At 36.3% G+C, this 24,177-nt stretch overlaps 1 long non-coding RNA gene across 2 annotated transcripts in view; it reads right to left on the bottom strand.

The window, feature by feature from the left end:
- Window positions 1–24,177, bottom strand: part of LOC311429338 — a 149,571-nt gene that overhangs the window by 121,914 nt on the left and 3,480 nt on the right. The window contains exon 3 of one of the 2 annotated variants that reach the window (XR_014688228.1): window positions 22,374–23,234. The exons of the other annotated variant lie outside the window; for it this stretch is intronic. This is a non-coding gene — a long non-coding RNA (uncharacterized lncRNA). Of the gene's footprint in view, window positions 1–22,373; window positions 23,235–24,177 lie in introns of those variants that run through there. 2 annotated transcript variants of the gene reach the window in all.

Below are 24,177 nucleotides of genomic sequence, written 5' to 3'. Positions count from 1 at the left end.
TCTGCAAGTCAATTTTTCGTGTACCTTGATGATTCCTCAAATATAGATATTTTGAGTAAGATACGTTGAAATCCTAGTAGCATTAAGATGTCAAGATTTTAGTTAATTCAAAGCAACAAATCACAACCATTTTGCTAAGCATTCTTTAAATAAAAATAAAAATAAATAAATAAATAAAAAAAGCTATAGATTCCTTTCCATCTGCTTTACAAAATAGCATTTTGGTGTTGTGTGATTGAGGTTCCTATTTAGAGTGTAATTTTACTTTCTTACAAAGCTGACGCTCAGAGGGTTAGACTCAACATTTTCAGTTATCTATATTAACCATACCAAAGCCTGACAAACATTTGGTGTAGCCAGGTTTTGACCTATTATGCATGGCTGCAGCATTTACCAGGCCACTAACTTTCCTGTGAATTGCTGGCAGCTGACTAGATGGTCTTTATGTGTAATGATACTAACTGAAGTTAATTGTTTATATCATACAGTATACCAAAGCTCCCACAAAAAAAAAGTAATTTCATTGTTCAGAGGTGTTTTGTTGTAACTAAACTTAAGCTGAACATGAAGACTTAGATTGCACTGGCTAAGTATTAAGGGCCAGTAAATAGCTGAATACTGATTATCCCTAGCACTCGTTGCTTGTGATCAGTTTTGCTGCTAAATGATAGTCTTTCAAGCAATCTGAGTGCCTTTCTGCTTAATTTTACTAGCCAGATGGATGTTATAGATGGAGCAGAGAGTCTGCTGATTATTTTTAAAGCATTTCACAAATGACACTAATCATACTTGTAATCCGTATGTCAAAGCTATTTTATACATCTGGGTGCTGAACAAATACAATTAAAAAATTCAGGATTTTTGTTTGTTTTATAGATCCATTCAGGTAATATGAGACTCTAAAACCAAGATGTTTATATTTTTACTAATGACCTACATCTCTTCAGCTCCACCTTCTAAATATGAGAATTACTAATTCATGGTCTTTTTCCTTATCTGATTACCGCAGTAGACATGAATAGTCTGCTGCTGTCCAGTGCTTGGAGAGAAATATAGTAATTACTTTCAAGCTTTTATCATTGCTGTTGTTCACTCTTCTGTTTTTGTTTTCCTTCAGGGGTGGGGTGTTTTAAGTTAGGTAAGATGCAGCAGTATATAGGAATTTACACTTTTCTAATGCCAGTGGATACTGACATTTCAACAAATTCAGTGAGAACCAAAAAGTTTTATAAACTTCCATTAAACTACCACGTACGTTCATATCTATTTTTCAATGTACAAAATTTGTTCTCAGTTGTTAATGTGTAGGTCTTTAGATAAAATTACATTAGACCATTACTGGCTTTTTCTGCTAACAGAAAAACAAGCATCAGATGAGTACCACAACATGTCTGAAAATCAAAAGACCTGTGATTATTTTATTCATCAGGCACAGGAGGGATGCCTATCTCATTGTGAATTCCAAGAAAAACCCTATCTGACTTCTTGTAATAGTACATTTCCTTCAATATAAATATGTACATTGGGCTATGCTCCTCTTCGGTTTAAGTCTGCTGAGGCACAAAAGAAAATTAAAAATATACTTTGATCTTAAAAGACATTCTGAAGAGGTTCATTTCAGATTGGCTTCTCTCCAGCAAGAGAGCAATTCTTTCATTTGTCTCACCTAGGGAGATCTGTACCTCCAGGGACACAATCATTTTCTTAATTAGGTGAGCAGACAGCAGCCTTAAAACGTTTCCCAATTATATCACTGAACATTCCACTGTCAGAGTGAGACTAAGGAGAAACATTAAAACAAAATAGTCCTGATTTGAGGCCTCTTTTATAATATTGGATTGGGAATGAAGAACAAATGTTGAATAACATGATGTGACTCATGAAGCAAAAAAAGCATATAGAAATTATCAATATATGCTAAAAATTTCTTGTATGACAAAGAGATGAACTCTGGCTTTTATTATTGCTGACAAATCAAGAGTTATATGAAACAAATGTAAATTTTAAATGTTGTCAAACTTCTTTATGTTAAATAGCTAACCTCAAGTGTTGTCAGTTTTGAGGATATCCCTACCTTTCTATCTCAGTATATCACAGAGCTCTAGAGTGACTGCTTATGCCTTCTTTGCAGCTTCCCTACTCTTCTGCCCCCAGAAGCCTCATCTTATTTCTCGTATTACTCTTTCTTTTTTTCTTCATTCTTTCTCTCTTTGCCCAACCTGTGCACCTTACAGCTCATATTACCATTCAAAACAATAGTGCTTTTGCAGAGTCAGATTTTTTTCACCATTTGTCTATTATGTTCTGACTTTCTATTCATTTTCAACTTGCATTGCACTATAGAAAGAAACTGAAATCTATTCAATTAGGAAAGCTAAACAGCAGCAGTGAATATTTTACCCTTGTAGCAAGTGGAAATTTAGAATAAATATTTATCATCTGATAATTATAATCTTTTTATTTTTAATCAATTTAACCAAAAATCTCCTATTATAATTTGCTAGCACTGATGCTGTTATTCTTGTCCCATGTAGTATAGACAGGACTACATAAAAGGTGTAATCACAAAATTACAGGATCATCTCATCATCTAGGTTGGAAGAAACCTCCAAGATCACCAAGCCCAACCTCTGACCTAACATTAACCAGTCCTCCACTAAACCATATCACTAAGCTCTACATCTAAACGTCTTTTAAAGACCTCCAGGGATGGTGACTCCACCTTGGCAACCCATTCCAATGCCTCAAAACCCTCTAAGAAGTTCTTCCTAATATCCAACTTAACCCCTCCACGACACAACTTTAGCCCGTTCCCCTTATCTTATCACCAGGCATGTGGGAGAACAGACCAACCCCCACCTCGCTACAGCCTCCTTTAAGGTACCTGTAGAGAGCGATAAGGTCACCCCCGAGCCTCCTCTTCTCCAGGCTGAACAAGCCCAGCTCCCTCAGCTGCTCCTCGTAAGACTTGTTCTCCAGACCCCTCACCAGCTTCGTTGCCCTTCTCTGGACATGCTTGAGCACCTCAATGTCCCTCCTGTAGTGGGGGACTGAAAACTGAATGTGTTTCTTGCTGTTGAGTTACTAGATCTGACAATGATTTATTTGAATCATTCCACATACCAGAGCTACTTGTCTAATATTTTGCATTTTTGGAAGCAAGGTATACACTTAACTAAAAGGAATAGTTGGTCACCATATGGATTTCAACAGGTTTTTAGCAATATAACAATAACACAGGCATGCATTTTGAAGTCAGTTTCATCTTACTAGTCTACTTTCACATTGAATTCTGCACATGTGGTTTTGCCTCCAAGAAATTATTTCAAATGAATCTGGCTGTTTAACTGACACCTTTAGTTTCTACATCAAGTAACAACTTAAAGGTCCTTGCCTGTTAACTGAACCATTAAATCAATTTTGAATGCTTAACAAGAAAGAATTATAGTTACTTTTATTTGTTCCACCTATTGTAAAGCATGCATCAGTCACAGGACCAGGTAGTTCCTACATCTTGATAAGTGATTGCTGCTTTCTTACACTAGCCTAGGAGCATCGGTCATGGGTAATGCCAATGCAAGGTTTGAAAAAAAAAAAAAAAAAAAAAAGTTTTGGAGGCCCTTGAAGTATTTCCAAGGCCTTGAAGCAAAGAAGTTAAAGCCTTTCTAGGCACCTCAATTACTCCTGCTTCCTTCTTCCGTTGACCTCAGTTAGCCCACATTTCTTACTCCATTAAAGTGCATCTCACAAGGAAGATGAGAGCTAAGAACCTGTACTTGAAATAAATAAAAATGCCGAAGTGGCCCCCAATCCACTCTGTTGCTGATGCCTATGAGTATTACCTCTCCTCTACCAGCTTGCTTGCAACTGCAGCCCCTAGCAGCATAGGGCTGTTTCCATCCAGGGATAACCAGCACTTGCTACTTACAAATTAGCATTTCTTTCTCTAGTGCATGTGTGAAACAAATGACCAGAGACAAAACCTGTTCTCCTTTGGTCCTTTCCTTAATCTTGTTCTTGATATGGTTGACCAACAAGGTCACTTACTAACACCTACTTAAATATTGTTTATACCCTACCTTATTTCAAGGTTATTGTGTTTTGTTTTGTTTGTTTTGATTTTTCTTTTTGTTTTGACATAATAGAAACAGGCTATCAGCTATTTCAGTTGACAGATGCCTATGGAATGAGGATAGAGGCAAGACTAATTATCATCCATCCTATCCTAAGTCATAAAGTGGGAAAAAAATGCTATCCTAGAGGGACTAGATGTAATGCACACAAGAAAACTGGCAGCTGAAAGACAGATATTTCATAGCCAATTATACAGCTTAAAACACAAAAGATTCTGTGATGGATCACAATCCAGTAACTAGGCATTTTGAATGAATTAGTTGATCTTAAACTACTGGGTAGATCATTGTAGCGGGACACAATACAACAAAATCACAGGTCAGACTGGTGCATTTTTAAGCCCGTAACTTCTGAAGCACACCAAACAGGGTGTATGCAAAAAGCCCAAAATACTAATAAAAGCTTTTAGCACTAGCTTGCCAGGATCCCCTGTAAATGGGAAAACCCCAAACTGGGGAACAGGTTCAATTAGTAGATAATTGTATGACAAAGAGGCTACATACAGAGATTGGAACATATTGGAAAGAATTTTTATGAGTTTTCACGGCACAGTTTTTCTAAAGAAGCTGAAACCAGCCTTTGAAGATCCCCAAGACCTGTTCAGGTGTGAGGTGGTTAGTTTTTTTGTGGTTTGTTTTTTTTTTTTTTTTTTTTTACTTCCTTCCAGTTTCACTGAGACTGCATTTTTAAAGCAATCATCTGTAGCCTTTCAATCTTGTCTTGAGATTGAAAATTGTCTAACAATTTTAGATAAGTTTTTTTGTGATAGCAGCTCTGTTCCTTGTTTCAGAAATCTGCACCCATCCTGAACGTAGCATCCATGATTTTACAGTCTATTACACACCTGTTATCTTTTTTCTACATAAAGTGGCTTCCTCATACCGATGCCATTCCATATTATATATTGTTTCTCAGTGATTCTCCCTATGAAGAATTATTACTACCATCGTGAACTGTGTTTTAGTGACAAGCAGACGGTGTAATACTTGTTTGCTATTTAAGTAGTCACTTAACTTTTCCCATCTACGTAGTAAATGGTCCATACTAAGCAGAACAATTTGAAAACCATGTATTGCGATTTCTCAAGTAAATAACCAAGAATTAAAAGTAGTAGGAAAAAATACCATATATTTCTCCACAGACTGCACTGTGCTAAGTTATAATAAGGAACAATACCTATCGAGCAATTAAAAACTGATTTTTCTTTATTCCTGTAAACCCGCACAGAACACCACTGAGGCTGTTTAATAACCTTTCTATTGTTACATCCCCACCCTTCTCCTTCACAATTTTTTCTCCTACAGAGGTGCACATACCTATGAAGATGACCTATGCAAGACCTATGAAGAAAAATGACTTCACAGGCTTTGGAAAATTATTAGGCCAACTGTTACTGAACTTCTCATCTGATAGCTCTCAAGTCTTGCACCTCAGATAAAGGAAATTTAAATATTTTTTCTCCTAAAACAAGGAGTTATTGTATATGGAGTAGAAGGTTGAGAAAAGTCAGCCAAAGCAGCAACATCACGTGATGTTGTCCTACAGCCCTACAATTTTGGGGAATAGTTCTTTTTTGCATCAATATTCTGTGTCGATCTATCTCCAGCAAGAGTGTGGGAGTAAAAATGCTTCACACTCCTTAAGCTCCATCTGGTTAAATAATTCAGAACTGAGGTGGTTTCAAGCTGGCCTACTGGCTATATTATTCCCCCAATTTATAGCAACAGTAAGTCTCCTATTACCAGTCTAAACCTCTGTCTTCAAATCATAACCCATACATGCTTATGATATTTCTGCCAAAGATATCTTTCAATTCATTTCAAGCACTAGTGTATTTCAGATTTTCACTAGCACATTTCAGCAAATATTCACTTGGAATTCTTTCCTTGATTCAACCAATACTTTTCTGCATGCTTTCAAAATCACTAAGGAGCAGTTAACCAATTCCTTTACCCTTACCATGACTAAAATCATGGCACTGACTATAAAGTGAAATTTGTAAAGCTGAAGCAAAATAAAATTAAAGTAATAAGGTATTTTCTTCTACCCATGAGTGTTCCTAGTACTTACTGCCTTACTACTGCATGGTCTGCTGAAAGCTAAGATAGGCTTAAAAGCCAGCCAATATGAGGCTTTATGACTCAAACACAGCAAGCCATAGCCTCGAAGGACCGGCCTAATTTTCAGTCTCTAAACATGTTACAAAATCAAAAAAACTAATAACTAGTTCTGGTATAAAACATCCCCGTATGTGATTTTTTCCACATATTTTCTTAGCATCAGTTTCATTACTTATCAGAGCAAGCCTTTATATGCCTATATAGAGAAAAGCATATAAGCAATGGCTAAAAGGGCATATAAAGAAAAGCAACCCTCTTCCCTTTCACCTTCAGAAAAAACTACAGAAAGTGATAGAAATTATTAGCTGGTTTAAAAAAAAAAAAAAAAAAACACCAGAAAACAACACAATTCCCACACCCCAATTACAGCTAGATGTTATAACACACCATCTGCCCATTTCAAAACAGAAAAGCATTATGTGGTTCATTATTTGTCACTTACAGAATAAAACCTAGCAGTTATTCCCACACATGATAATAATTTACATCATTTGAGAGACTTCAAAAGAGAAACATTTATGATTAAGAGTGTTCCAGTTGTTTATGTTCCTACGAATTCATCCCACCACTGTATAAAACACTTAGATCAGAGAAAACTAAAATCAATTATAGAGCTTCTTTTCCAAAAGTCACTAAAAGGGATAATCCATCTGCTTTCAAAGGTGGAAAGGAAGTACACAGATGTCCAAGTACCTAGGTGGCAAAAGTTCAATACTTTTTTTTTTTGTTCAAAAAATGTCAGCATGCCTGATTAGCTGACATCTAACAGGTTTGTCTTTTATGAGTAATTTGTTGGCCTCACTGTAACAATGTTGGCTCTTGTCAAAAGAATAATTTTGCACCCTTTACATTACACAATAAAAGGCAAAACTTCACTTTAATCTCCATGAGTCTCACTCTTCCTTCATGAAACTTTAATATCTTGAGCTCCTTTTAAAAATATAATGCTGTTAACAGCTGAAAAACTTGACATATGAGCAATGAAAACAGTGGTTAAGTGACAGTTTAAGTTACAGGTGAAGGAAAATTCAGTTGCGTACTTCAGAATTTTGCGCATCTATGGATACAAGTACAGAAATCTTCTTGACTGACATAACCAGTAAAAGCAACATGAGGAAAAAAAACAATGTACTCTCCAAGTAAATCAAAATAAAACATCATTAGTATTCAGTGAACACTGCCTGGAAAACTTGGCATTCATGAAGAGATTAAGTAGAAAGACAAGGTAGTAAAGAAATATTCTGCAATATTTACAGCAAGGTAACTGAACTTAAAAATTAAACAGGTAAGTAAAGTTTAACTACATCCCCAGCTATAAACCAAAAGAAAGGATTATTATTCTATATCATTGTCAGGAATTTCAGTTTTCAAGATATGATTAAAAATAAAGTTTTGTTTTGAAGTTAATTTGGGCAGGAATTCTGTATAGTATTGTATCCATGTTTTTTTTTTTTTTTTTTTTTTTTTTGGGGGGGGGGAGACAGATCAAGTGACTACACCTCCAAGATGAATGGGGCAATGAAAAGTATGTTTCCCTGTGTCATAGCATTGCTTTACGTGAAGGTCTATTTATCTCGTTTCAGGTTTACTAAAAATTCATTATCATACATCTTGAAGTACAGTAGAAATCTATTAAAATCAGTATCTAACCACTTCAAGTAGAACAATGCTTAAATTGTCACTGCTTTAAACCTTTGTCTGCCTAAGAAATTGTTGGTTCAGAAAATATTCCCTAAATAATTCAGTCAGTACAACACAATTCTTACCCTTTTCAGGTAGGGAAACTGAGACCTATTACCCAGCACAGACTCTGGTGGTTGGACTATGATCAATTCACCTGTGAAAATCAAGTGATGAAAAAAACAGGAAGACTGCAAGTTGGAGAATGATACGCATACCACGGAGATGACTCCAGTATCTCCATAAACCTATAACAACAGCCTTTGATGGTAACATCAGGGCTACTAGAGGGAAGGTATTGAGGTATATACTCCAGGAAAGACTGCCTCGGACTTGTGCCCCAGCCCCAAGGCCATTTTACAAGCTGAGGACCAAGTCCTCACAGTCATCCCCCTGCATCTTTCCTGCTCCTTTATCCACCTTTATCAGAGGGCAGCGAGGCACTGGCACAGGTTGCCCAAAGAAGTGGATGCCCCATCCCCAGAAGTGTTCCAGACCAAGTTGGACGAGGCACTGGGCAACCTAATCTAGTGGATGGCATCCCTGCAGGGGGGTGGAGTTAGATTATATATAAGGTCTCTTCCAACCCAAACCATTCTGAGATTTTTTGTTTCTATGATCCAACAAGCTTTGTGGAAACAACTCAGCAAATCGTGCCTAATGTTTTGTAAACACTTCATATATTTCCAATTGTGTTTACTCACTTCCCAATGGTTCTCAGTCTGAACTTTATGAACCACATTGCAGAAGTCAGTTTATCTGAAAGAAACTGAGTCCTTTCCCTTATTTCTGCTCATTGTGAGATATGGGATGAGTTAATCACATCCTCATGGAGCTCAAACATGAGGAGCATGTGTAGGCTGCAGTGCTGCAGCCTTATCCTTAGCAAAGGCATCTCAAGGGCTGACTGGATCACGGGGCAGCCACCAAGAGAGCTGGTAGAGACAAGTAGCTGTACCCAGGGCAACACACACACACAAAATCACAGTAATCTGGATTGTAGCATCCTCAGGGAGATGCTCTCCAGTTAGAGTACAATCCCTAGAAGGCCGCATGGATCCTGCTACCTGTTTGTTATAAAACCTGGCTATAAAACTGCATCTTGGTCCTGAAAACTAGGTGCGGAATGCTGTTGTGGAAATTATAAAAAGTCGTCATAAACTGTTAGGAAGGTTTCTGTCCCTATCAGCTTAAGGCTCACCTGGTACATTACAGCGCAAGATACAGGCAGCTACACAAGAGACCTTTGAATCTTATTCCACAGCACTGTATTTGCTTTTAATGAAAGTTTCCTCCACACTTCTGTTCTTAAAACTCTCTTCTTACTAACATGACTGAACATGGAGTATAGCTGATAAGGGCTCACTCAACAGGTACTAGTTTATAGCTCTTCAGATTGTTCAGAAGCTGCACAGAGAAATAGTTACATATTCAGCCCATTGAAGTGAATAGCCATTACCTAAACTCCATGATAATTTTACTAAAGAAGCCCAAAAGTCCTATATTACTTTCCAAATAAGTTACTGCTTTCTGTTTTGCTAATATTTACTTTAAAGCATCTCATAAGCATATATTCAGGCAGTTCCCAGTGTTCAGCAACATTTTGAAAACCTAATGGCAAATCCCAAAGCCTAACAGATTCTTGTCAATCACGCAGCCGGAGGCACTCAAAGGACAAAGGATAGCACAAAATTGTCTTTATTATTAGCAGTTACTCTTAAATGAGGAATTCGTTTAAAATTAGGTTGCTTAAATTGGCAGAGATGAAGTACTCTATATCAGAAGCTAATTAATAATTTGTTTTGTTTCATGTAATTCTGCATATTAATAGTTTATATTCTATTCCTAAAAAAAAAAAAAAGTAAACTCTTATGGTCATTCCAAAAATACCAAAATAATCTACCAGTTTGAAGTCTCTTATTTTTTTCTAGCCTTCTCTATAAACATTATTCAAACCTAGCTTTAGAAAGTATTGAAGGCTTTTGTGCAATGCAAACTAAGAACCTAGAACAAGTATCTAGAAAATTCAAAGGTAAGACTCAAAAAAAAAAAGATGCTTGATCTTCTGCAAGAAATAAAGACTGTTATAATCAATAAAGCCTCACTGATGAAGTATGCAGGGAAATAGATTTCTCCCAATTCTGATATATCAAATCCACAATGTGACATGCAAACTTCCACAATACTATTTTGCTGTTAAGTAATAGTCCCTAGGTGTTATCCTCTGGCTTCCTCAGCTTTTCATTCTTTCTTACCACGAGACAGTTGTCTATACACAGTTAGAAATCTAACATTGTTCCAAAAAGAGGGATATTCAGGTCACGTTACCTCATTTTCACCCCAGCCTCTGTATAAACATTTTTAGTAAGAGGATGAAAGTTGCTTTCATTTTATTTTATTTTTAATCATTGATCAGTCCCATTTCTGATGCAAGTCTACCAGAAGGATAAAGAACTTAAGGCAAAAAATTATTAAAGTTTATCTGATGGCATCTAAACCATCTAATACACAATGAACAATATTTGAACAAATTTTCAGTGAGACCATTCAGAGGAATTGAATTGTTACTAGGTTAAATATCTGGAAGCAACTGGAGAAAGAATGTAAATCCAATTAGTTTCCAAGTTTAAAGACAATGCATTTGAAATCTGAATTCTTACCCAACCCAACCAGCATGACTCTGTTGGATTTCCTGGAGAAACTGACAGGGGGAAAAACATTCAATTATACTGAGCAAAACAGGGGGCTTAATTACTTTAAGTGTGTGTGTGTTTTTGTGTGTGTATAAATATGTATTTAACAGAAATAGAAATAACACCCACATTTTTCATTTCTGGTTGATGTAAAGCTTGCTAAGTAATCAACATGATGGGGTGTTAGATTGGTAGACATCATTGCTGGTTTGGTTCTTCTCATACATCTTATTCTTTAAAAAGTGGCCAAGATGTGAAGCTGAAAGTTATTCTTCAAGTGCACAACTCTTACCTCTATTTTGTGACAGCAAATTTATCAGAGCAAATTGAGTTCTTTCAGGTCACATCTCTACACTTAAAATAAAACATTCTCCTAAGCCTAGGTGTTATAATGTTAATTTTTTTTATAAACAAAGGTAAGAAGAAATCTGTGCCTTTTCAGTACTCTGACTGAACTTTAAGACTTTTAATATTATAAAACCTCATTGAAGCAATCCCTATAGTTTTATGCTATTTTTTTAGACCAAAATTATGCATATATAAAATTGCCAATGTAAAGCCACAGAGGTTTTCCCTTCTCCCCTCCCCCCCCCAAGAAGACTTGATTTGAAATAACCTTATTAATAATACATGTGAAAAGCTGCTAACTCTACATACCACAATGACATGACACTTGAAAAAAAAAAAAAAAAAAAAAAAAAAAAAAAAAAAAACTTTTGCCTAGTGTCAAGCCATAGAACAGCTAATATTCAAGATTTTCAAGTCTGGGAACCAATCATACTTAAAGATTTGATCATCTCCAGATTTTCTATTCAGGTTTGATAATTTCTCAAAAAGAGGAGTTTTCAATCTGATAATTTTTTCTCCATAAGAAGACCACATCAGCTCTCCCCACAAGAATCTGTTGTTTTCCTTTTCCAGCACACAAATCTATTTTTATTCACGTACCATAAAAAGCAATGTATTCTTCCCAAGCACTGCACATATAACTTAGATTAACCGATCATGATTAAATAAACCTTTGAAGCATTCCAGTATCGTGCGACAACTACACCTGATGCTCAAGACAAGCTGTCTTTCATTCTGAAACTGCTCCTGGGGAAACAATAGTCAATTCAAAATATATTTGGTGGAACAGGGCAAGGATAAATATAAGTTGATATTTTTCAAAAAGAGAGTGACAAAGGGAAGTTTTTTTTTGTTTTGTTTTGTTTCGATTTGTTTTTTTGAGATTTTCTTTTATATTTTCTAAAATGCTTCCACAACTAACCAGTACACTTATGAGTTGCATTTTCCTTTTTTCTTGATCATATTTTAAATAGCAGCATTAACATGAACAAATGGAGGTGCTACATATGTGATAGAAAGTTTCAAGTTTGCATAACTGTTGTGCATTTAAAAGGAGGATTTGTTAGCTTATAATGAAGAATTCACAAGAACTGCTGCAGAAAGACAAAGTCTGCTGCTAAATTTATCTTCTATTGAATCATTTCTACAAAAAAATTAGGAGTTAGTAGGGGAAGAGTAAAAGTGCTGTCTGCAAAGCGTGGATACAAGTTTAAACACCTCTGTAGATGTGTACTCAATATTTCATTAGGGTAACTACTTATGGCTAAAGAATAAGCATTCCATAAGCATATGCTTAAACCAAAAGCATATGCACAAACCTGTGTTACCTCCTCTCCTTCAGCACACTTGTTATGGTGTCATCAATAACTTCTTGTTTTTTAATATATTCAAGGATAAATTGAGGGCTTCATCTTGACTTAAGCCGCAGGTCCGGTGTCCAGCAACACCTTACTTTGACCTTAAATTAGGTCAGCATTACTTTCAAATGCAGACCTAATAATTAAATTAGTCTTCTCAGTCTCACAACTAATATTGCCCCAAAGTGGGAATTTCAACCAGTCTTGTTCACTGTGTCATGCAGTACAGGTTTCCCTATGACCTTAGCTCAGAGAATTTACTTCTCCATGGATGTTTTTGCCATAAACTTCCAAATGTGTATGTTTCACAGTATCAAAGTTGTCATGCTCGATTTCCTGTGATTAAGGTACTTGGTTTCTAAGGGAACATATTGGCATAGTTAATTTCACTTCAATTCAACATGCACTCTCTGCTCATCCTTATTTATGCTGCCAATGAGCTTGCCATGGAGAAAATGTACTCCAGTGCTGATAAACTGAGAAGTCACACCCTTACCATACACTGAAACTACATGAAAGTTACTGAAAGAAGAGTTGATTGAAGTTCATGCCTCTTATCTGGATCACTATTTCTGACTTATGGTTCAGGGAGAGGAGGGAGCTTTGCCCACAAGTATGGGAAGAGCACTCAGATGCTTGCACATCATGCCATCACACAACTAGATAGCCAGTTTACCTGCCAGAAACTGACCTGACATTTACACCTTTCTCCCAGATAGGTACAGACATTCATCTTGGTTAATGTATTATGGACTAGAAAAGTATGCCTTCTATCCACCGTCTTTAAGGGCTTAGCTACAGCTGTCATTCTGTCACAGCTAAACAACACATAGAACTACAATGCTTCCACTATCCACCCTGGACTAGACAAACATGTTAGGACCCCATCTCAGTTACTGATTACAGTACATTTTCTTCTTTTTTGTTTGTTTTTTCATTTTCTTTTTAAGAAAATATGTTGAGATTAGCTGATTATTTGATCTTGTCAAATATTAGATGATGTCAACAGTAGTAATAAGAAAATGACATTTCATCCTCATATTCTTTTTGAAGACATTTACATGAATTTCCAAAATTGATGGCTTGAAAAATCAACCGTAAGATAATGTTAGAAAGATCCCTTTTCAGCTTACAACTCATTTTTTTCTTCTTTCCTTTAAGAATAGTGTAGACAAAACCTAAATCTAATACTGTTTTTGCTTACTCTTCAGAAGCTGAACTACCAGTGCTGTCTAAGTGATCAAAATAAAGCATCTGTGGTTCCTCAAAAGTGCATATTAAAAGCAACCTATTTTGTTACCCACGTTAATTTAGTACTCCTGACCAGTAATTCATTAAGAAACCCCTTGCTTGTAGTAAAGGCAGACCTATTACACCAAGTTATTTCAGAGACGTCCACTTTATAGAATTTTAATTTGTGCCAGACTCTCCCATTTAACTGTACATTTGAATCTTAAAAAAAAAAGACACCAGTTAAGTAGACTTCTTTTAGCTCAATTTTTTTATGAAATAACATTTTCCCAAACTGATTAAAGCATCCCACTCCAAAAATACACACTTTTTCAACTCACCCTCCTTCAGTTTACGTGACGACTTATCAACTAGCTCAGGGCAAACAAGTGTCAGAATCATGTGTTGCAAACAGAACATCTCCTTCCTATTTATAAAATTTTGCAAAGAATAGGGTCACATGTGGAACAGAAACTAAGCAGTGAAAATCAAATTTAAAGACAAGGTACTGCTGCCTTATTTTTTCTTCTATTTATTAACACTGCTTTCTGCCAAGATTTGGCAGCTGGCATAAAAAGGTGGCAACACCTGTTTAGATTCTGCAGATGAAAGAATCTATTTTCTCCTTTGGGAACTCTGTATCTCTGAAGTGTGACCCCAAAGCTACTTGAGCATAAATCATACGATTCATTTCAAGGAACAGGTGTGACCCAGTAGCCTTTTCTCATCAGGGACCACAGTGGACACAACAAGCACAGAAGCTTGACAAAACTTTAAGATTTACTTTGAGGTTCCTTTATCTTAATCAAAGGCCTATTTAAAATGGACAGATGCATACCTACTTTCTATAGGCATCCTGAGCTTCATGGTTGACTATATTCCTGAAAATTAGGAGTGATTTGTGGGGAAAAAAAAGATGTCTTTCAAAACCATGGTTTTCAGACTAAAAAAGTCTGAAGGGCATTTAGATCCTTGCTCTTATTTTGGGAATATCTTATTTATAGCACAAAAATATACTTCCTGGAGAGTCGTCTTTTGTTTGTAAGCAGAAGGCAAAGCCCTTAATTTGTCTGCTGTACTTGTTACCAAGGAAACCAGATTTTAAAAGGTAGACCTGTAATGTTAACAATGAGAATATAAAGAATTATTTCAGCATAATACTAAAGTTACATTTTAAAGAAGTCTAGCTGGGCCACCTGGAGAATTGGCAGAAGAAAAGTTCAAAATGGAAATCCATGAAAGAAAAAGTTCACTTAAATGTACTTGAAGCAACAGTCTAGAATAAAAGATAAGTTTTAACAGGGAGTTCCAAGTTTGACAAAAGAAATTAGCAGACCAGATTCAGAAGAGGACACACTTCATTCCAGGGCATAAATATCAGTTGTGCACTGTACATTCATACACAAGTGTCCCAACTATACGGGGGTACTATGCTTTTGGACAAACCAAACTACAGCCTGTGTCTCCCTTTCCAGAAGCCTCTTGAACAAATCCATATCCGTGTTTCTAGCATGACTCTGATTGGCATTGCTGTGTCCCGAAAAAGCAGTTAACAAGCGCCCCTAAAACAGTCTATTCTTCCGGGAAAAGGCATCTTAACTAGTGTTCTCACCACTTGGTCTTAATTTGGACAAATTAAAGCTTCATGTTTTTTCCTGTACAGGACAATTTTATGATACTTTACATGTTTAGTAACTACAACAACTGTACTATTCATATTCACTGTAAGTTTTTACACCAATACAAGAAATATAATATATTTCCACAAAGTCTGAGATGCTGTGCCCTTGTACTGAGGATTCTGAAGAAGGAAGGCACACACATTTCCAGTACTGAACTAATTATATTTACAAGTTGCCAAATAAATTTCAATGCCCCATTCTAGTAAGCTCCAGATGTGGATAATTTTTTCACCCTAAGAGAAAAAGAAGTTTTAAAATGTAAGATTAACATCTACCACACAATGATGGTATGCATTCACAACTGAACACACAGATGTAACATGTAAAATATTTTGGCTTGTTGTTAAAGCTTCAATATTCATAAATGAAAAATTTCTCCTGGGACTAAGGGATTGTGTATAAATAGTGGCTGCAGTCCCACCATGTGTCTTGCATTTCTTCCATAGTAGTAAGGGTGCGTTTTAAGAAATAGCTTAACAGCTGTTGAAGTCTCCCTATCTGGTTTCAAGATACTTTGCTCCATTTCTGCCACTAAAGCACCTATCTGTCTATTGTAAGCAACTTACTTAACACACAGTACACACAAGCTACCAGACTTCACATGTACATGCTATCACTTCATGTATATGCTGGTGGTTCATCATAGCTTCTTCCACTAGAGCTTGTTACAACTAATGACATCCAGACTGACATCCTATCTAAAGCACAGATGCCTGTATCCTATCTACAAAGTTTGCAGGAAGAGATGCAGTTGTTAATCTATACTGATAACAACTGATCATAAAATACAGAATGCTCTTCCCAAATTCACAGCTGATCGATAGAATAGAATGAAGATGTAAGAGAGGTTTGGTGGTGTGATTTTATTACTATTATTATTATTTTATTTAAAAATTTATTCATTTTAAAAAATTCTACTCAAAATTATACTTGGGGGAAAAAAAATATGATAAGGCAGAATGCTGCCACCTTGCTCAGAAGTCTCCGCAACCACCACATATTAACACTTTTGGAGAGATTGTTTTTATGAGAGTCACCTGTATGTGCAGACAAAGGTTTGTAACTTTAAATTTTACTTCACACCACCGATCATCTCCAGAATGAGTGACAGAAAAGCAGAGGAGAATTTTGAGATAACCCTACTTTGAGGAAGGCACTGGATTAAAAGACCTCCAGCCAGTTATTGTTTCATTTTGTGTTTCTAACTTCATGCATATTTGATCACTTCTTCAAACCACCATCAGTAAATGGCGGTCTCAGCCCCATTCTGGAAGACTCAGAGTTTGTTTCTTCAGCTGTAGTATCATGCCAAAATTTAAAAATTCCTTTATCTCTCCAGTAAGCTTGTCTGTTCTTTCAGAGGCTGCAATCATGTTCTCTGAGTTAGCCATTTTAATAAATGAAGAGGTTTTATTGTTACTTTCTTACTGTGCAGTTCAGATGATGTCAAGAGCAGCCAAAACCTAGTTTGCAGAACACAGCCAAAATATCTTACCAGTACTTTCTTTTAGTTCCCTTTAGAATGAGCTCCACTGAACTTTTCTATGTCCGTACAATACAACAGACACTTTGAATGCATGAAAAATCCATTTACACTTTTTAGAACATATGCCTGTGACTTCACACCATGATTTACTAAAATGCTTCATTAGCCTCATTACCATGGAGAATACAAATAGTAAAGAAAGGAGATGAAGGTAAAGATGAAGTAGGAACTTCATCTTAGTGTAAATTAATAGTATAGACAGAAACAACAGGCTCAAAGTGATCAGTTTGTTTTCAAACCACATACCTATTTTCTGGAATAAGATAGGCACTTCAGAGACACCATCTTACTCCTAGTGGACCACCTCATTGTAAAGAAGATGTGGCCCAACCAACACTCCCTTATCTAACTTGAGTATGAAATGTAATAATGAGAGAGATTTTCACTGAAACACAAGGAAAATCCTTCTCCTACTGCTAAAGTGTACCTGTAGAGATGAAGAAACGCCTTGTCCCAGTAACCCATTTAATAGTTCTTCAAAACTGAAATACATATAAGTGATAAGAGGAGTGAGAGAGAATGAGAGTAAAGCTTTCTCCTCTCAGCAAGAGTTGCTTAAGAGTTGCTTTATGATTTCTTGCAAAAACTGCAAGACATCATAAAACTGACCAGGAATAAAACAGGACATGATATTAGACTAAGGACTGCATGGGAAATAGAAGCATTTAGGATCACAATGAAGCACTGTGGACAGTTATCCCCATCTCTTCATTGCTTCCCTTGAATTAGTGCAGCCAACCCCACTGGGGTGCAGTGAACTGTTCAGCAAAGTTGTCTGTGCTCATCTAAGCCCCCTCCCTCCGCCCCCAAAACCTGCAGACAAACACACAAGATCGACCCAGATAATTTCTCCGTTTGCCATTTTGGTGATTTTCCTGATCAAAGAGCAATAGGCTGAGGGGAGAACAGGAGAGGTAGACTGTTCCCACAAGTTAAAATTGTTGTTGCATTATTCTCCTGTTCACAAAGAGAATAGGATTAAAATTACTGACCATGATTAAGGACACATTAGCTTCTAAATCCCTAGACGTCTACTGAATTTTATACAAATTAATTATGGGCCGATGGATGGGGAAAATAGGAGAAACCAAGAATAGAAGGGAATGCATTTGGAGTCCAATGATACTGCTTCTTTTCATTGTTCATTTAATTCAGCTGTTCACATCTCAAGAGACAACTTGTATATCTTAATGGCAAGAGGGCACAGTGCAGTGTTGTTTGCACAAATTTAGAATTATTCATCCTTTTTGTAACCTGGCTTATAGTTACCTGCAACAGCATTGAAATCCTTTCTCCCCTTCTTTCCCTGTATATGAATATACTTCTCAATTTCAAGAGTAAACATGTTAATTAACTTAGTGCAGCAAGTAGATAAATGGTTACAAATGAATTTATTTGTATGCTGGGTATTTTGGTGACTTTCACAAGTGTCTGTTATGTACTATTACTATATACACCGTTCAAGATGCATACAAGACTACACACAGTTTGGCTCAGAAAAGAAATTAGGATCATGCGGTTAGCTGCTTGATTCTAATTGCTATCCTAATTACTTGGGCTGTATTCCTTCAGACATGAACTAATCATGGTGTGTTTAATGCAAGACTTGAGGTTTAGTTTCAGAGGCAAACTTGGAGTAACTTAACCATGGGCTGAAGTGTCAAGTCCTCCAAACAAGAACTCAATTGACCACCAAATATTTAGTGGTTGTTTCCTCTCTCATCATGGAAGTGCACAGACAGTAACCAAGACCACAGGGGTGCGCACACACATGTTAATCACATGCCATCCCACAGCTCAATTTGAATAGCAACATACAATCAAATGAGTTCCCAAGCCCCTCATCATGAAACAAATATTCAGTGAATACCAAAGGCGGCAACTCATTATTAGAAAGTAACTTTTAAAGATTTGGCTTATCATAAACATCACTGGTTTATTTTGATCCAGCAATTTTGACAAGTGCTACCTAATTCCAACAGCTAGAATAACCACACTATAACCTCCAGTAACACCTTCTCCGCCCCCGTGTTTTTGCTTCTCACATTGCCTTCAGTGGAAGGTCTTAATTAAGAGATTTCACATATTTTCATTAAATATTGTAATTATGAAATATTATAATAGACTAGACATTTGTGAAACAAGTGCTGTTAATATGTATTTTTATAGCACTATAATAAGCAGCCAGTAAATTACAGGAACTTTCAGCCAAGTCAAACGATCTGACTGTGCCTGATTAGTCAAGGACCTATGTTAAGAACAAAAGGAGAATGGTATCTGAATATTAGACTTAAATTAGCAAGTTGCTACTTTCTCTCACATAGCAACAAAACATGACAGCATTACAAGACAAATACCAGGCTGTGTGCTATTAGCTCATGAGTATCATTCCAGTTAGTGCCCTACTGTATAGGATTATTTTGTGTTTTTAAAACCAAGAAGAAATACACATGGGTGCAAAGCTAGGGCAACTCCCAAGTGGTTGAAATTACCTAGAATAAAACTTTGGGCTCCATCTCCATTTTATATTTCTCTTAACAGCCAGAAGCCCTTTTGATATACTATAGTTCCAATTTGCTCACTGAATAAATTCTGACAGTGGATTACAGTATAGCACTTATACACTACATCAATTATACTGGCTACCATGCAGACGATTTAAAGTCCCAGATTTATGAGCCAACATTTGGTAAAATAAATGCATTATTTCCATGTATCAGGTTCAACATTTTATGAAAGCCAAAAACGTTACCTGTTTCAACCACCTAAGTATCTACCAAGAATGCTGTTAAGATCTTGATCTAATATTAGAGCACCTGACATCATTTAGTTTTCAGCAATTTATAACAGACCTAATTAGGTACAGATTTTACTGCCACAAAGACGAGTTAAAAAAAAAAAAAAAAGCAGTAATTTAGCTGTCAAACAGAGATTCCATGTTATCTAAAGTTAAAAGTATCCAAGAGGAAATAAGTTTAACATCAGTGCCTGCATTTCCAATGCAGGACTGTTGTGTATAGGCTCTGCACTAAGCAAATCATCTACAGTGACTCATTCAAATTAGAGCAATCTGAACATTGCTCTGCTTCCTACTCATTAGTCAAGCCCAGATTAACAAGAAGTTAGTATTTGAAGAGTTTCCACATTGCTATCAGACAGCTGGCACAAAGAATAAAAATATCTTTTGTGAAAATTCAAACACTGTTTAGTCAACTAAATCAAGTAAATGACTTGCAGCTCACATGTTCACTCTAAGCCCATAGCAACTTTTGTATAGAGTCAAATTAAGCGTCTCTCCAACAGCAACTGTCAACAAATTATTGGAAGAGAAGATATCATCTGCAGAGCATATGCACATAAAGTATATAGAATGAGCTCTGGCACACCCACCTTTGCTCCCAAGCAGTTAATTACTTTTAGTAGAAGCCTGAGTAAAGGTATACCCCAAACTTCTGCATCTACAGACAAACTCCATGAGTGTTGTCAACAACTATATAGATTAATTCATGTGTTAGGCTTTCACTTCATTCCATAACTGCCCTTTTTTTTCACCTTTTTAATGTCTCCTGTATTGCTTGGAAAGGAAGAGGAGTGACGGATCAAACCATACACGCTATACAAGACATGAACATGTAATAAATAACATGCCTAGCAACCTATATCAAAAACATGTTTATTCTTTTCTTGTTGATTTTAATATTTTATTTATTTTCTTACTGACAATGTACTGACATTCCTGGAGAACCCACATTAATACCCAAGACTTTTTAAAAGCAGGAAGGAGCCCATGTCTGAGTATTTAATTCCAGCTGTTTCCTTTGACCCACCTCTTTCTTTCTCCCCAAAGCCCTGCTTGGCTGATCTTGAATCGTACCAGCACATTTGATGTACCACAAACAAAATCTCTCCCAATTTTTTATGTCTATGTCTACTAATTTTCTTCTTTAGTTCCTACTACTAAGTCCCGTGTGCAGATCAGCCCCAGTTCTGTAGTTATTTTGATCTGAAACACTTTTAGAAAACTGTTATGTATTCACAACCTCCTGTTTTTCTGGAATAAAAACTGCTTATGCATGATATTACCTACTATTCAGATTTTATAATGTCATATTAGAGTACCATCTGGTCCTGTACACTTGCTGACATCAGCCAATGAACCAGTGTATTTTTTCCCTACTGTTCCAGGTTTGTCTGTCCTAAAAAAAATCATTAGTAAAAAAGAAGTAAAAGGCCCATTTGCATTAAACAGCATAACACCAACTAGCATGGGGTGTAGTACACATTATGTTCCTGCCTTATGCTACAATTTGGGTTTCCCCTAGAACTGGTCTGTTCGTGACAGATACGTACAGCTTCGTACCCCACATTGGAAACAGGATGCATCTACTGCACTAATTGGTTGCTAGGGGGGTAAGCTACGGACTACACTGAAGAAAATTATGCCTGTTCCCTAAAACCTTGCAGTAACACACGCTAATCCTATTATCAACATCTTGACAAAAATCAAATGAACAAGTGTACAATTATTTTAATTGTTTCCTTTTTCACATAAGAAATGTCAAAAGCTATTAGACCAAATCTATTTACAAAACATTTGCTGAATTCATAAGATTTTGTAATCACGTAAAACATCAGACGAGACAATGACCACAGTCTTAGCCCCTGATAGGTGGCCTGATTACTGACTTCCAACCAGAATAGCTTTCTGCTTATTAAAACAATTCTGCGGGACAGCATTTAGCTCATTTCAAACATTGTGCAGCCAGGATGGGATTTCAGAAGACCTGCTATTTACTTGGTTATCATGGAGGCATTCAAACCCCTCTTCCTTGCCATGTGGGCTCACAACAGGCCCAGCCAGGTCTTTCTTGGGGAGCTACACTGTTCACCCCAACGTATGCAGCTGCACCACGTATATCTTACACTGTGGCTACCATGCTTTCCTGCCCTGTTTCTAGGACCTAACATTCAAGTGACGCTGCACAAGACAAATATAGAAAGATAATAACTTTAGCATTTCATGTGGAAGGAAAGAGGGCTTGAAAGTGCACCGCAAGCAACAAGATTGTCTACTAATTATTTCATTGTCTCTAGCCTTAAAGACTAAATTCATTCTACTCACATCACGTGGTCTGTTCTTTTCAACAGAATACTATATAGTGTGAACATGTAAACTGGGAATGGTCCAAGTAGCCTTCAACGTATTTAATTTATATGATGGTAATGAATTCTGGGCCTCAAGTGTGTGATTGGGGTACAGATAAACTAATTACGTAAAAAATAAATTAAAATCAATGGATGATCAGTAATAGAAAAACTTGCACCATTAAGTAAATATCTTAAGTGCAGAAAAGGGAGCCGCAGACCAAAAGGACCTAATATGTCACCCATATACTTGCACATCTGAATTCAACTTACTGTGTCTCATAGTGCTCAAGTAATTTGGGACCCATTGAATTTTCTGTATGACACATACCCACTTGGTAGGAAACAGACTTACTGAAGGATCACCACCAGGTATAACTACTACACAAGTTTGTGTTAGTGATTATTTATGACAAACATATTGCATAGACACCTTATGTCATTATCTCCATTTTTATTAACTGAGGTTAATCATAGGATCAAGCTGCATTTTCACGTTAACATGTCAAAGGAAGAGCAGAATATTTTTATATACTGAAAGCTCAAGCAAAACAGACTTTTTTTCCTCTTCTCTTGTGATATAAAGACTGTTATTAGATCAGTTTCACACATGAGCTGGGCATGAGGCAGCACTCTCACAGAGTGAGCGTGACAGTGCCACTGAAGTCAAGTAATAAATTATGCATTGTGAAAGCTCTTCTTCGTTGTAACTTCCTGCCCATCTCCTCTAATCATACACTGAGCCTGCTGAAGCATCCCATCTTTGGGCATCTACTTCCACTCTAACTGGTAGATGCATCAGCACCTGAAGACCTTCTGCCTCCATGCAAACAGCCTGTCTACAAGTTTGGAGAGTTTCCAAAAGCCAGTTGTTGTTTTAGTTCTGAGAATTTTTATTGGAAGCTCTTAGAATTTTTATGAAAAATAAAAACATATTGTCGACTCTGCACCACTAATGCATAATGGATTCTCTGAGAGAACAACACAGACAACTCACATTGCTTCAGCTCTCAGTGGTCTGTTCTCCCACCTGCTGTCAAGGCCATTAACCAAATGTGTTGACAACCTCAGACACCATGCTGGTTATCAGTGCCATACTATAGGAAAAGATCTAATATTCCTACAACAACCCTCATATCCAACTAGTTCAATATTAAACATTTAATTGCAACTGCATGGCTACCCTTATTCTGTCACTTGGCAGTAGGTATTTACCATAATTTATAAGTTTTAGAGGCAACTATTTTTGTATGAGGTTCTGATAGAAGTTCCAAAAACCAAGATCAAAATTGTAAACCCTGGAAGAAAATTAATATGGAGAAATAGATTAATTTGGAGCCCAGATACAGCCTCTCTGATTCCATTTCAAAATAAATGTTATACTAGTTAGTTCCTTTTCCAGCACACTAATGTCTCTCAGCACTCACAGGTCAGCGTTACACACGAGTACAAAATTTAATCTACCTTCTTATTTTCCTTAAAAATGTGCATTTTCAAAGACTGTATCCATACAGCTGTTTCCTCAGAAAAACTGAGCAAAGTAAGATTTAGCAAATACAGTGCTCTTCTAATATCCATAAAGAAAACTTAAGAAAATTACAGACATGTAATTTTACAGGTATTTTTAACAGCCTGCAATTATTAACAATCTGGCAGCCAGTTGCACAAAAGAGATCTTTTTCTTCACAGTCACTGCTTATGGAGAACCTTATATCTTCAAAGTAAAAAATAGCAAATAGTGCTAGTTTTACAGCTGTTATAAGAGCTTTTATTGTACACAGGGAGAGTACTAGCATACATAAATCTAAGGCAAAAACTAAAAATAAATTAAAAAATAAAAGCAGAGCTGTTTTTAATTATTTTTTTTTTTTTGGCTGACAATAACTATTTTAATATTGCTTACTCATTATTGGGCAGCCTAGGTAGACACATATGAACCTAAACAGAGCTAAAGATGACATGGATTTTACTTCCAAGAAAAGCTATCTAGCAATAATCTACAGAACTGAAAATAAGTCCATCTGCTTGTAATGAGGAAGTGCTCTAAATTTCTTAAAAAACACCAGAAACAGTTAACTGCTATACAAATATTCACCCAAGACAATATTTCCGCATGGTTGTTTTTATCGGCATAGAGTAAACAGGATTTTACAGCTAATACGCTAATTCTAATATTCATTTCCTCATTTGCACTGATATTTTTATAAGCACAAAGATATTGCTAAGGGCTGTCATGTTCAG

Source organism: Aythya ferina, assembly GCF_964211825.1.
Source record: "Aythya ferina genome assembly, chromosome: 1".
Classification (NCBI taxonomy): domain Eukaryota; kingdom Metazoa; phylum Chordata; class Aves; order Anseriformes; family Anatidae; genus Aythya; species Aythya ferina.
This window is presented reverse-complemented; position numbering and strand designations above follow the sequence as displayed.